Source organism: Chiloscyllium plagiosum, chromosome 14, assembly GCF_004010195.1.
Source record: "Chiloscyllium plagiosum isolate BGI_BamShark_2017 chromosome 14, ASM401019v2, whole genome shotgun sequence".
NCBI classification, from domain to species: Eukaryota; Metazoa; Chordata; class Chondrichthyes; order Orectolobiformes; family Hemiscylliidae; genus Chiloscyllium; species Chiloscyllium plagiosum.
Genome location: NC_057723.1, coordinates 2,928,695 through 2,943,284, shown reverse-complemented (window position 1 = coordinate 2,943,284; position 14,590 = coordinate 2,928,695). Strand labels below are relative to the sequence as shown.

Sequence of the window (14,590 nt, the reverse complement as noted above, 5' to 3'; positions counted from 1 at the left end):
GAGACCTTATAGAGGTTTACAAAATTATGAGGGGCATGGATAGGATAAATAGACAAAATCTTTTCCCTGGGTGGGGGAGTCCAGAATTAGAGGGCATAGGTTTAGGGTGAGAGGGGAAAGATATATAAGAGACTTAAGGGGCAACTTTTTCACACAGAGGGTGGTACATGTATGGAATGAGCTGCCAGAGGAAATGGTGGAGGCTGGTACAATGGCAACACTTAAGTGGCATTTGGATGGGTATATGAATAGGAAGGGTTTGGAGGGATATGGGCTGGGTGCTGGCAGGTGGGACTAGATTGGGTTGGGATATCTGGTTGGCATGGATGGGTTGGACTGAAGGGTCTGTTTCCGTGCTGTACATCTCTATGACTCTATGACTTTATAAGTCACCTCTCAACCTTCTCTCTAATGAAAGCAGCCTCCAGTCCTTCAGCCTTTCCTGATAAGATCTTCCCTCCATACCAGGCAACAGCCTAGTAAATCGCCTCTGAACTTTTCCAAAACTTCCACATCCTCCCTGTAATGCAGTGATCAGAACTGTACACAGTACTCCAATTGTGGCTCCACCAGAGCTTTGTACAGTTGCAAAAATGAAAAAAAATAGAAAAATAGAAAAATAACTAACACACCGTACGCCTTCTTAGCAATGTCCTGGTGGACCTTCTCCGTACTCTCTCCAAAGCATTCACATCCCCTGGTAGTGCGGTGTCCAAAACTTCACACAATACTCCAAATGTGGCCTAACGAGGGTTTTATATCGCTGCAACATGGTTTGCCAACTCCTGTACTGCATGCTCTGGCTGGTGAGGGCATGCATGCCATTTATCCTCTTAATCGTCTTGGCCACCAGTGTTGCCACATTTAGGGCACTGTGGACCTGCACTTCCAGATCCTTCTGTATGTTCATGTTCCTAAGGGGTCTGCCCTTTACAGTACAATTCACACCTAAATTTGATCCTCCAAATTGCATCACCTCGCACTTGTCTGGATTAAACTCCATCTGCCATTTCTGTGCCGAAATCGCCAGTCTATCCATATCCTGTTGTACCTTCCCAGACTCCTCCTGGAAGGATCAAAGGAGGTTGCCCAGAACTTTTGGGAGGAGGTCGGTTGAAACCAGTCAGGCTCAGCTACCAGGGTGCGTGTTGACCAGGGCAGAGCTAGGAGGCATGCCATTGAGAGGTAGGGCTGTCGTCTCTCACCCGTAGGGTGTGGAATGTATCCCAGTTGGCACTGAAGGATTTCAGAGGTCTGGGTGGGATCTTGTTTCCACTCCCTGACTCAGTGGGAGCGCTGTAGCAGCTGTCAGCTGCTGGAGGATGAGCATATCTGCTCAGGTATTAGGTTCAGTGTGTGTAAACTCAAAAGGCACTTGAGGGTGTATTCATCACAACAAACTAGATTTAATCCTCATGACCTCCCGGGGGTGGGTATCTGCCTCATTGGTGTAGCAGTTCAGGCAAAGCCTTTCACAATGATGTACTTTCTATCTCTAAACTGTGTGGCAAATGTTAGTATCTGACCCTTTCACATACCCCTCTGTGGCCACTGGGTCATTCTGCTCACACGAGGTCACGACTTAATGGAGAGAATCTGTTGTGAGTGCCCTCTTCTTTTTCCAAGCCGTCCTATCGGTAATTTATGGCGTCAACAAGGAGTCAGTGAATTCCAATCTGCGGGCAAGAGAAGAAAAGGAGTCGAAGTTATATTGTCACGAACAGCAATAATGCTTCGACATAAGGTGCTGAAATAACTGCTATTGACCTTAAACTGAACCTGAACAAAGACATAAATACCATTTGCAGAGTACAAGTGATTTTTTAAAGGGAAACTATGACAGGTTGTAAAGGTCATTTTTAAGCAAATGTCACTACAATCTCACTGGCTAAAAGTTTTGAACATCGATTAACCCTTTGTTAACTGAAACCCATGGCTGGAGAAGTTGTAAGATCATAGTCTGTTGTATAACTGTACACATTTTCAGCCTGTTGTGTTAATCTCAGCTGTCTCCTGCAGTTTATTTCCATATCACATAGAAAAGAAAGATTTATAGGTATACTCTAACTGAGTTAGAAAGTTCTAGAGCAGCAGTATCAAAGTAAATAAATTAATTAACAGCACAAATACAGGTTAATGGGTATGATCTTACAGCCATTACAGAGACATCGTAAACAACAAGAGCAAAGCCGGGAACTAAATATTCAAGGACTTGTGACTTTTCAAAAGGACAGGTGTTATTAGTATCAGATTGAATAGGTACAATAGCTAGAAATGATCTTGGATTGCAACACAGAATCTATATAGATTGTGATAAAAAAGAACAAAGGCAAGAAGATGCTGCTGGGAATAGCCCCTACACTGGTCTAAGATCAAAGAATAAATCAGGAGATAATAAGGACATGTAAAAATGGCAGCAAATTAATCATGGGTGACTTAAATCTTCATCTAATTTGGGCAGAGTTACTGTGAGGAACGATTGATAGAAAATATTTGTTAGAGTTTCATGGAACTTTGTGTATCAAACCAGGGCTAAAGTTATTTTAGATCTGATGTGGAAGTGTCAATGTTGGTCTGGGGTGGGCAATGTCCGAAGTCACATGACATCAAGTTAGCATCCAACAGGTTTATTTGGAAGCACTAGCTTTCGGAGCGCTGCTCCTTCATCAGGTAGCTAGTGGAGCAGAATCATAGGACATAGAATGTATAGAAAAATAGAATTTACGATAAATTCTGTGTCTTATGATCCTACCCTACTAGCTGCCTGACAAAGGAGCAGCATCCTGAAAGCTAGTGCTTCCAAATAAACCTGTTGGACTCTAACCTGTTGTCATGTGACCTCTGATTTTGCCCACCCCAGACTAACACCAACACTTCCACATCGGAGCTGAAATGTGACTGCTTATGACTTGGTGTAAATATTTGGGAGTTGGTTACCAGTAAACTCCATTGGCTGGGATCGAACATTGTGACCAAGTTTGGTCAATTCATTGGCTGAGTGCCAGAGAAGCTTCTGGAAGAGTGAGCACACCTTGGGAAATAACTTATCCGCACAAAATATTTTGCAAGAGCGACCAATCAGGATCCAGACTTGAGAGCGCGTGCCTTGAAGTAATCGTCACAGAGGCAAAGAATCAGAGGAAAAGCTGGCCACTTTATCCAAATTGAAGTAATTTTTGTTTCAAGTCAAACTTATAAATTTACAGTTAGAGTTTAGTGTGTAGTAAGTTACAGTCAGGTAATCTGAGAAGCAGGAGAATCGACGTTTCTGGCATCATAAGTCCTTCTTCAGGAATGATGAAGTGCTTTTGCCCGAAACATCGATTCTCCTGCTCCTCAGATGCTGATTGACCTGCTGTGCTTTTCTGTCAACATGCTCTCGACTCTGATCTCCAGCATCTGCAGGCCCCACTTTCTCCTACAGTAGGGTAAAGTCAAGTTATGGAAAGTGAGTTAAAATGGAAGTTAGCTGAAGTAAGAAGTAAGTATTGCAACAAATGTAAGTTTTATTTTGAGTATTGGTACCTAAAATGTTAAATATAGAAAGATTTGCTTAATTAATGTTTGAACCAACTCCCCGTCTTCTGACTATCACACAAGGGAAGAATATTTGGGTAAAAGGCTTGAGTACTCCTTTCTGGTAACATTAGTTTGGGAATGGTGAAAATCCAGTGTTTACTAAGTTTCTTGCCACTGCCAGGATTAGATTAAATGCCCTACGGTATGGAAACAGGCCCTTAGGCCAAACAAGTCCACACTGACCCTTCCGAACAGTAACACACCTAAACCCAATTCCCTCAGACTAATGCACCTAACACTATGGGCAATTTAGAATGGCCAATTCACCTAATCTATACATCCTTGAATTATGGGAGGAAACCCACACATACATGGGGAGAATGTGCAAACTCCACACAGACAGTCACCCAAGGTGGGAATTGAAGCCAGATCCCTGGCACTATGAGGTAGCAGTGCTAACCACTGTGCCACCCTAGATAGCTAAAGAGCTACAAAAAAAAAAATTACCTTATTCTTGATGGGCTGAATGGTCTACTTCTGTTCTGAGACCCTGCAGTGCCAGAATATCCCAAAACAATTTAAGGGAGAAGATGTATTTTTGTTGATAGAGAATTTCATGTCTTCAGGACATCCCAAAGTAATTTGGAATCATAGACCATAGAACATAGAACAGTACAGCACAGAACAGGCCCTTCAGCCCACGATGTTGTGCCGACCATTGATCCTCATGATTGCACCCTCAAATTTCTGTGACCATATGCATGTCCAGCAGTCTCTTAAATGTCCCCAATGACCTTGCTTCCACAACTGCTGCTGGCAACGCATTCCATGCTCTCACAACTCTCTGTGTAAAGAACCTGCCTCTGCAATGACATCCCCTCTATACTTTCCTCCAACCAGCTTAAAACTATGACCCTCGTGTTAGCCATTTCTGCTCTGGGAAATAGTCTCTGGCTATCGACTCTATCTATGCCTCTCATTATCTTGTATACCTCAATTAGGTCCCCTCTCCTCCTCCTTTTCTCCAGTGAAAAAAGTCCAAGCTCAGTCAACCTCTCTTCATAAGATAAACCCTCCAGTCCAGGTAGCATCCTGGTAAACCTCCTCTGAACCCTCTCCAAAGCATCCAATCAATTAAATATTTATGCCATGCAGTTATTGCTGTAACTTAGGAAGCATCTCATCCAATTTATGTACACGAGGCCTCCCAGATATGAATGAGGTTGATGATCAGGTCTGATGGAAGGGTACAAACCTGAAAGGTTGAATGAAACTTTGTTGAGGTATCACGGGCCTCACCTGCAGTCTGAGTGTCAGCAAGAGATACCCACAGACTCTTTCAGGACAGGCCCCAAGGGACCACAGTCTATCAGGCAGTGGTAAGGCCAGCACTTGGCCTATTGCTACAGTCAAGACCCCATCCAATTAGAGCTGCCATCTGACCAGAGGCCCACTGGAGTCCCGTGATCACAAAGTTTCAGGATCAAAAGGAAAAGGTGTAAAAAGTTGGCAGGATAGTGGGGAGTTGGGATGGTTGGATCTGGGTTGTTGGTTGTGCTGAATGTGGGGGAAACGGAGCTGAGTGAGAAGCACATTTGCCATCTTCGCCCCCCAACCTGTTGTCCAGTCATGATTACCTTTGATCAAAGGACCCCCACCACAAAGTGCCTATCTGCCTGCAGCGTGCATACACACATTCATACATATAGATACTCACCAATTCAAAACTGAAACAGCTGCCTTGCCATGTTTTAAAATATTTCCCTCAGTGTCTGTCCCTCCCACCAACCTGTCCCTTAATCTGATTGTCTTATTTATTGCAATAGAGCAAAGAATGTGAAGGCTGGAAATCTGAAACCTTGTTCCCTTATACATTGTAGCCAGCTTTATCTTCATACCCTCAACACTGCACTCATTCGAGATTAGAAATGGTGTGCAAGGATAGGTTGAAGAGGCAAGAGGCATTGGCTAATAGGGCTAGCATTGGTGTGATGGGCGAAATGCCCTCTTTCCATGCCATGACAGTTTTGTAGACTGTTATTGTGCATGATACTCAGTGCAGCTGTGTTAATGCCGATGCCAATGGGTTAAGAAATGAAATGGTTCTTAAATGGCCAGTTAATGTCCCCATTGACAGTGGCTGGAGGGGGCAGGGGGTGTTAGTGGTGGTAAAGATGAGTCTCCCTGTTTACAATTTATTTCCTATAGAGACACGGAGGGATAGGGTTTCTGTGTAATTGATAGTGGGAGGCAATAGCTCGTGATATTATCACTGAAGAATCAACTCAGATAATGTTCTGGGTCTTGGGCCTGAATCCTGCCATGGCAGATGATGGAATTTGAGTTCAAATTTTTAAAAGAATGTAGAATTCAGAGTCTAATAATGACATGAATTCATTGTCGACTATCAGGAAGAATCCATTTGGTTCACTAAAGTCCTTGAGGGAAGGTAACTGCCACCCTCACCTGGTCTGGCCTACATGTGACTCCAGACCCACAGCAATGTGATTGACTCTTAACTGTCCTCTGGGTAATTAGGGATGGGCAATAATGCTGGCCTGGCCAGCAACACTCTCATCTTGGGAACGAATAAAAACAGTTGCCCTTCCCTCTCCCAAGCCTGTCACCTCCATGAACAGAAAATGATACCCATTAATTCCGTTTCCATCTCCACGGATGCTGCCTGACCTCAAAACATATCCAGAACTTTCTGGTCTTATCAAATGACCAGATGCGTTATTTCACAGCGGTAATGTTTATGGGATAAATATTGGTTAGGGCATGAGGGAGAATTCTCTCCAGATAGTGAGGGTATGTGGCGTTTCTATTTCTGTCCAGAACAGCGGGCAGCTGGAATCTTGTTTTAATATTGCACTTGAAGAATGTGTAATGCCTTTGCACACAATTTGTGATTGCAATGGTTGTGCGATTCTTCACGGGTATCTTTGCAATGGCTCTGTTCATCATTGATGAAAGCAATGTGACATAGATAAATTATCATGATTGCAATCTTCATCAGTGTCGTCTCTTTTCATCATGTGGAGCGAAACACACAATTGATTACCTGCTTAGTGCTGAGAACTGAAGGCAGACCATCTCTTTCAGACATTGGACTTGCACTTGATACGGAGGAATCAAAAGTATTCATTCATTCATTCACTTTTCCATTAGTCATAAATTATTTATCATTGTACAATGACAAGAAATGATAAAGACCTTTGATAAGCTGTTCTGAAAATAATCTGCTTATTGTTCAGAAACTGAAACAGAAAATTGTTTTTCAAATAAATGCGGCATATTCCAAATTGGGGATAAATAATTGCACAATTGATTTGACCAATTTTTTCCAAATTACAACATGAATGCATTGGTAACAACAGATATCGCTCTGAGATTGCAGCTGCTCAGTCCAATTTTCAAATGCCAGATCACAGTTATAGTGCTGATGCTGTTCCGCTTTCTGTTCAGGGAGCACTGTCTGTGTGTGACCAGAAGATCAGAAGAAATAGGAAAAGGAGTAGGCCATTCGGCCCCTCCAGCTTGCTCTGCCTTCCAATGGGATCATGGCTGATCTGATATTCCTCAGTTCCACTTTCCTTCCCTTACCCTGGAACTCTTGATTCCCCAAATAACGAAGAACCTATCTCAGCCTTTAATATACACAAGAGCTTTCCCTCCTACAGCTCTCTGTGGTATGGAGTTTCAAAGATTTACAACCCTCCAAGAGAAGACATTCCTCTTCATCTCAGTCTTAAATTGGTGTCCCCTTTATTCTGAGACTATGCCCCCTGTTCCTAGATTCTCCAATGTGGTAAAATATCCTCTTAACATTTTCCCTGTAAAGCCACTTGTGAATTCTTTACACTTCAGTGAGATCGCCTCGCATTCTTGTAAATTGCAGTGAGTAGAGTCCCAACCTGTTTAACCTTTGCTCATTTGACAATCCCTCCATATACTCATAACCTATCACTATTCTGAAAATGCCAGTTGGAATTTGATGCCAGTGCAGAGCTAATATGAAGATAATGAATAAGGGGAGATCTCTCAGCCCATCAGGTCTGGCCTGATATTACATTGTAGTTGATCTATGCCTCAATCTCATCTGTTATCTGAACCTTACAAAAACCTATTTACCATAGTCATCAAAGTGTCAAATATCTTAGAATCTGCACATTTTTTGGGGGAATTCCCAATCTCTACCATCCTTTGTTAGGAAGGAAAGTGCATTCTGACTTTCACTCCTGGAAGTGGAGTCACTCCAGTATTAAGGTGACATCACATTTATTCTAGATTCCTTAGCCACCAACCCATTACCATACGCAGACACAGACACACACACATGCACAGATGCACACTCACATGCACAGACGTATATGAGCGTAAAGGTGCACATACACAGACGCGCGCATACACACGCGCACACACACACACAGATGCACACGCGTGCACACACATACACATGTATACACACACACACGCGCACACACACGCTCACACACACACACGCACAGACACATATACACACACACACACACACACACACATAATTCCCACTCGACTCCTCACCCTGAAGGAAACAAATTGTGCCCATGCATTCGATCGCAGTCTTGTAACATTTTAAAGATTTCAGTCAAGTTTCTCTCAAGCTCCTCAAATCCAAACCAATTTTTCACAATCTGTTCTCATAATAGAACCTCGTACGCTGCTCATAATGATGTCAGTTGACTTGGCAATTCAAGGTTATTGGCTGAGCATGTGAAAGTGGGACTAGTAATGGTAGAGTTGCATTTTTTGGTGGTGCAGACTCAATGGGCTGAAGGGCCTCTTCTGTGCTGTCGGATTCTATATTCCTATAAAGCACTCAGCTCCAAACCTCAATGCAACCTTAATTCAGACACAGACAGAAGATCCAAACTCAAGAAGTGACTCCTGAGGCAAACAATTGATGAATATGGTATCAATGAGCCCTAATCAATTGAAATCCAAGATCATTAGGGGATAAACACTCCACCATGAGAGGCATGTCTTCACATACCTGGCACAAATTATTGTTCCAAAGAACAGTCATATTAGACTTGATATGTTAACTCTGTACTTCTCGCCACAGATGCTGCCAGACCTGCTGAGTTTCTCCAACATTCTCTGGATTTGTTTCAACTTTCCGGAGTCTACAGTCTTTTGCCTTTATTCAAATAGAACATAGAACAGTACAGCACAGGATCAGGCCCTTTGACTCACCATGTCTGTACTTGCCATGATGCCATTCTAAAGTAGTCTCATCTGCCTGTATATGGTCCATATCCCTCTATTATCTGCTTGTTCATGCGTTTATCTAAATGCCTCATAAATGTTACTTGCTATTGTACCTACTTCGACCACTTCTTCTGCAGAATATTCCCTCCGGTGTAAACTCTTACCCAGCACATCTCCCTTAAACATTTCCTCTCTCACCTTAAAGCTATGCCCCCTAGTATCAGGCATTTCCACCCCTGGGAAAAAGTCTCTGACTATCTATCCTATCCACACCTCTCAGAATTTTACATCCTTCTATCAGGTCACCCCTTAGCCTCCGACACCCCGGAGAAATAAATCCAAGTTTGTCCAACCTTTCCTTGTGGAGAATACACTCCAACCCAGGCAACATCCTTGTAGATCACTTTTGCACAGACCCCAAAGCCTCCACCTATTTCCTGTAACTGCACACATTACTCCAAAAGTGTCTGAACTAAAGTCTTACACAGCTGCAACATGATTTGCCAACTTTTCAACTCAGTACCCTGACCAATGAAGGCAAGCATGCTTCTTTATTACCCAGTCCACTTGTGCCATCACTTTCAGGGAGATATGGACTTCCACCCTGTTTGTCAGTTGTCCACTTGCATTTGACCTCCCAAAACCTTTAACCTCACACTTTTCCGGATTACACTCCATCAGCCATTTCTCCGGCCACCTCTCCTGCTTTCTGTATCCTGCTGTAGCCTTTGATCAGCTTCCTCATGATCCACAACTGCACCAATTTTTGTGTTTCCTGCAAACTTACTAATCAGACCATCTACATTTCTACATATTATGAACAACAGAGGTCCCAGCACTGATCCTTGCAGAACGCCACTGGTCACATGCTTCCAGTCAGAAAAACACCCCTCCACAATCACCCTCTGTCTTCTATGAAAAAACAACTTTTATATCCAACTTATCAACTCGCCTTAGGTCTCACGCACCAGCCTACGGTGAGGGTCCTTGTCAAATGTTTCAGTAAAGTCCATGTAGACAATATCCACTGCCCTATCCTCATCAGTCATCTTTGTTACTTCCACAAAACCTCAATCAAGTTTGTGAGGCAAGACTTCCCTGTTAAAGTCATGTTGACTATCCGTAATAATTTTGTTCTTCTCCAAATACAAGTAAATCTTGTCCCTACAAATCTTCTCCAATAATTCCCTTACCACTGATGTAAAGCTCACCATCCTATAATTCCCTGGCTTATCCCTGTTGCCTTTTGTAAACAAAGGAATGACATTGGCTATTCTCCGGTCTTCTGGGACCTTGCCTGTGGCTAAAGAGGATTCAAAGATTTCTGACAAAGCCACAGAAATCTCCTCCCTTGCCTTCCTCTGTATCCTGGGATAGCTCTCATCAGGCTCTGAGGCTTATCTACTTTAATGTTTTCCAAGACATCCAACATTTCCTCCTTCTTAATATTGACATGCCCAGAATATCGGCATAGCCCTCCCTAATTTTACCATCACCTATGGCCTACTCCTTGGTGAATACTGATGCAAAGTATTCACTAAGGATCTCCCCCACTTCTTTTTGCTCTGTGCATATTTTACCTTCTTTGTTCTTGTGTGGACCTACACATTCCCCAACTACCCTCTTGCCCCCTTAATATGTGCATAAAATTGGAATTCTCCTTAATTTTACCATCAAGGTAGTTTTGTGGCCCTCAATTATCCCTCCTAATTCCTTGTTTGAGCTTGTTTCAGCTTCCTTTATATTTCTCAAGGTTCTTGGTTGATTTCTGATTCCTCAACCTTCCTATGCTTCCTTTCTCTTTTTGCTCAAACTTTCAAAACCTCTTGTCGTCCATGGTTCCTGAAGTTTGCCATCCTTATCTTCCACCCACACAGGAACACGCTGGTCCTGAACTCTGATCAACTGCCATTATAAGATTCCCACATGTCAGGTGTGGATTCACCCTCAGATGGTTGCTCCGAAACTATTTTCTCAAGTTCTTGCCTATAGTATTTAGCGCTTTCCCCCAACTTAGCACTTCCATCTTTAATAACCTGTAAATTTATTTTTATTACTCTCCTCTGAATTGTTTTCGATTTGATTACTTGAAACATCGTATGACACTAGGGCTGACAGGAGTCCGGTGGCATCATAGTTATATTATTGACCATCTCAGTCTAGAATCTTTTTAATCTTTGTCATGAGACTTGAAATATTAACTCTGCTTTTCTCCCTGAAGATGCTGGCAGACCTGCTGAGTTTTTCCAGCCTTTGTTGTTTCTATTTCAATGTTCTGTTGGCAGTACATTCATTTTCCATTCTGAGTAACCCTGATCCAATGCAAATCTCTGCTGTCCTTATCTGAGATTGTACTCAGTTTTGTTTACCTCTTGCTCTTGTGCATGTTAACTTTAGATTAGATTAGATCCCCTACAGTGCGGAAACGGGCCCTTCAGCCCAACCACTCCACACTGATCCTCTGAAGAGTAACCCACCCAGACCCATTTCCCTCTGACTAATGCACCTAACACTATGGGTAATTTAGCATGGCCAATTCACCTGACCTGCACATAAGACCATAAGACCATAAGACATAGGAGTGGAAGTAAGGCCATTCGGCCCATCGAGTCCACTCCGCCATTTAATCATGGCTGATGGGCATTTCAACTCCACTTACCCGCATTCTCCCTGTAGCCCTTAATTCCTTGTGACATCAAGAATTTATCAATCTCTGCCTTGAAGACATTTAGCGTCCCGGCCTCCACTGCACTCCGCGGCAATGAACTCCACAGGCCCACCACTCTCTGGCTGAAGAAATGTCTCCGCATTTCAGTTCTGAATTGACCCCCTCTAATTCTAAGGCTGTGCCCACGGGTCCTAGTCTCCTCACCTAATGGAAACAATTTCTTAGTGTCCACCCTTTTCAAGCCATGTATTACCTTGTAAGTTTCTATTAGATCTCCCCTTAACCTTCTAAACTCCAATGAGTACAATCCCAGGATCCTGAGCAGTTCCTCGTATGTTAGACCGACCATTCCAGGGATCGTCCGTGTGAATCTCCGCTGGACACCCTCCAGTGCCAGTATGTCCCACCTGAGGTGTGGGGCCCAAAACTGAACACAGTACTCCAAATGGGCATCATTGTGCTATGGGAGGAAACCGGAGCGGACCCACACAGACACAGGGAGAATGTGCAAACCCCACACAGACAGTCACCCAAGGCTGGGATTGAACCTGGGACGCTGGTGCTGTGAGGCAGCAGTGCTAACCACTGAGCCACTGTGCCACCCCATACATATGCTCCCATTTCATCAGTACATCAAATTTAATCATTCTCATCCTCTTTTTTTTTAAATCTCGCAATGGCATGTCCTCTGCCTAACTCACCATTGTTCTCTAGACCTCCAAGGTCCTCGAGACTCTGCATTCTTCCAAATCTGAAACTTTCATTTCTCTCGTTTTCCATTGTGCAAAGTGTCAGGCCATTGAATGGACACAGATAAATTGTGCATCTAGTAGGACTTTAGGCTGAATGAATACCACAGTTACAGCGTGGTTCACTACACAAAATAGTGCACAGTAACTGCAGCAATACCGTCTGATAGGATGATGAACAAGACTGAGAGTTCCCCAGGAGAGGTAACTCACTTGACTGCATGTCACAGCCAATTTGATTGACCTGTTGCTAATTTAGTATTGGTGCACAGTCATAGAATCCCAACAATGTTAAATGCAGGCCATTCGGCCCATTGAGTCCACACCAACCCTCCAAAGAGTGTCCCACTCCGATACACCCCTCTACCCTATCCTATAACCCTGCATTTCCCATGACCAATCCACCTAACCTGCACATCTTTGGATTGTGGGCGGAAAACAGAGGACCTGGAGGAAACCAACACAGACACGGGGAGAATGTGCAAACTCCACACAAACAGCCACCCGAGAGTGGAATCGAACCCAAATCGAACTAATCACAGAACCATTGTGCCACCTGGTGACACTTGCCCGATGTGTACTACACACAGGAAGGAAGTTGAGACCAACAGTCCCGTTCCAGACACAAAGGAGCATTGTAAGCAGGAGAGCTGGATGATGACACACTTGGAGTTGGAATGGAGAACTCTAGCAGGACAGCAGCAGGCAATGTATCGGTTGGCAAAAATGGTGTAAAATCTGGAAACCAATACAAATAGCTCAGAGATGCTAAAACGTTGAGTGCTTTTCTAGAAGTGGCCAAGCCATGAATGGGGCTATTAATGGTTTGTTAATTGAAAGGGAACTTGGGAAATCCAGACCATGATGACTGTCATTATATGATCATCCCTGGGGGTGAAAGCTATTGTCTGGCCTACTCCAGGTGTATCAATAACAACAGATTGTGGAATATGTAGCAACTTCATGATAAATATATGCAGGGAATGATGCAGGTCCCCGTGGTTGTGCACAATATGGCATTGTGCTTTCAAGTATTTGAAATGAAACTTGCACATTTTATTTGAATGATCATTTGCCTGAGAGTTCCTGGTTAATTTATGTTCTTTTGACTTATATTAAAGCTACAAAAATATAGAAAAAATGTCAGTCATTTCTTCATTTCATTGTGATCTGTTAAATTTGGTTATTTTGTTTCACAGATCTTCCATGGGAATCAGAGCAACATCGGACAAGGGATAGAGGCCACGGTACGTTGAGTTTCCAAATTGGCAGAAAGTGAGGACTGCAGATGCTGGAGAGTCAGAATCAAAAAGTGTAACCTGCAATGCTTTTCCACCACCATATTTTTTGACTCAATCTAACTTACTGATCATTTACCATCTGCATTGGTAGGAAGTCTTTAGCCAGAAAAGCCAATCTTCACGGACCCATTCAAATAGCCGACAAGTGTCCTGCATTCACACAGTACCTTTCACCTCCAGAACTATTCCACAGAGCACCAATAACAATACCTCGATTAATGGTCAGGAAGTTGTGGGCTCAAGTCATCACATAATCCAAGCTGATACACCTAGTGCAGTACTGAGGGGAGTGTTGCACTGTCAGATGTGTGGCCTTTAGAATGCTGTGTGAAATCAAAGTTTTGTCTACTTTCCAGGGAGTTGGAGCAGGTCCCACAAGACAATTTATTAAAAGAAATGCATCAGAATTTTGCTCAGTGTTCTGGCTGACAATTACTGCTCAAACAATATTATCAATTTGTTGTGACATTGTGGTCTGTGGGAGATTGTTCTGACTGATGCAATTCAACATGAACATAGTGACTACATCACAATGGCCATAATGGTATTTGGTCACTTGGAGTTTGCAAAATGCACTCTCTTACATTAGAGCAGCAAACTTTCCAATTTCCTGGCCTCTATCACCCTGCAGTATTTTTATTCCAAAATATAAGAGGAACGTTGATTGATAGCCAACAATGGAAAATAAAAGTTATTATTCTCTGATAAAAACAAAATGATATCTTTTTGTATTAAATTTATTCATTGAATTTTTCCTTTTTTCTGTTTATCTTAAAAAAAGATTAGAATTTTAAACTTAAGGCAAGTGCCAGTCCAGTATATCAGTTCCTAGACTGTACTCATCCATTCTGGAAATGAACTGATAGCCCATTTTTGGCATAATCCTCTGCAGAGATTAAAGAAGTCATAAGAATGAGTGATGAATCAAGTGAATTGAATATTTTTCTTGGTTTCCGCATTGACAGACTGAGGGTTTTGTGACTCTAGGTCTATAGGGAATTCTTTTTAATCTGTTGTTGCAGTGTTTAAAATTAGCACACAGTGCAAGATAGAAATTAAACTTGTGACAAAGTAAAGGAGCAATTGAAAAAATACTTGTA

The 14,590-nt window shown here is 42.8% G+C and overlaps 1 long non-coding RNA gene across 2 annotated transcripts in view; it reads left to right on the top strand.

Moving 5' to 3' along the window:
• The window catches only part of LOC122556875, a 115,455-nt gene extending 101,312 nt beyond the window's left edge, over positions 1–14,143 (top strand). For both annotated transcript variants that reach the window (XR_006313679.1, XR_006313680.1), the window contains one exon: positions 13,389–14,143. This is a non-coding gene — a long non-coding RNA (uncharacterized LOC122556875). The remainder of the gene's footprint in view (positions 1–13,388) is intronic.
• The last annotated feature ends 447 nt before the right edge of the window (positions 14,144–14,590 follow it).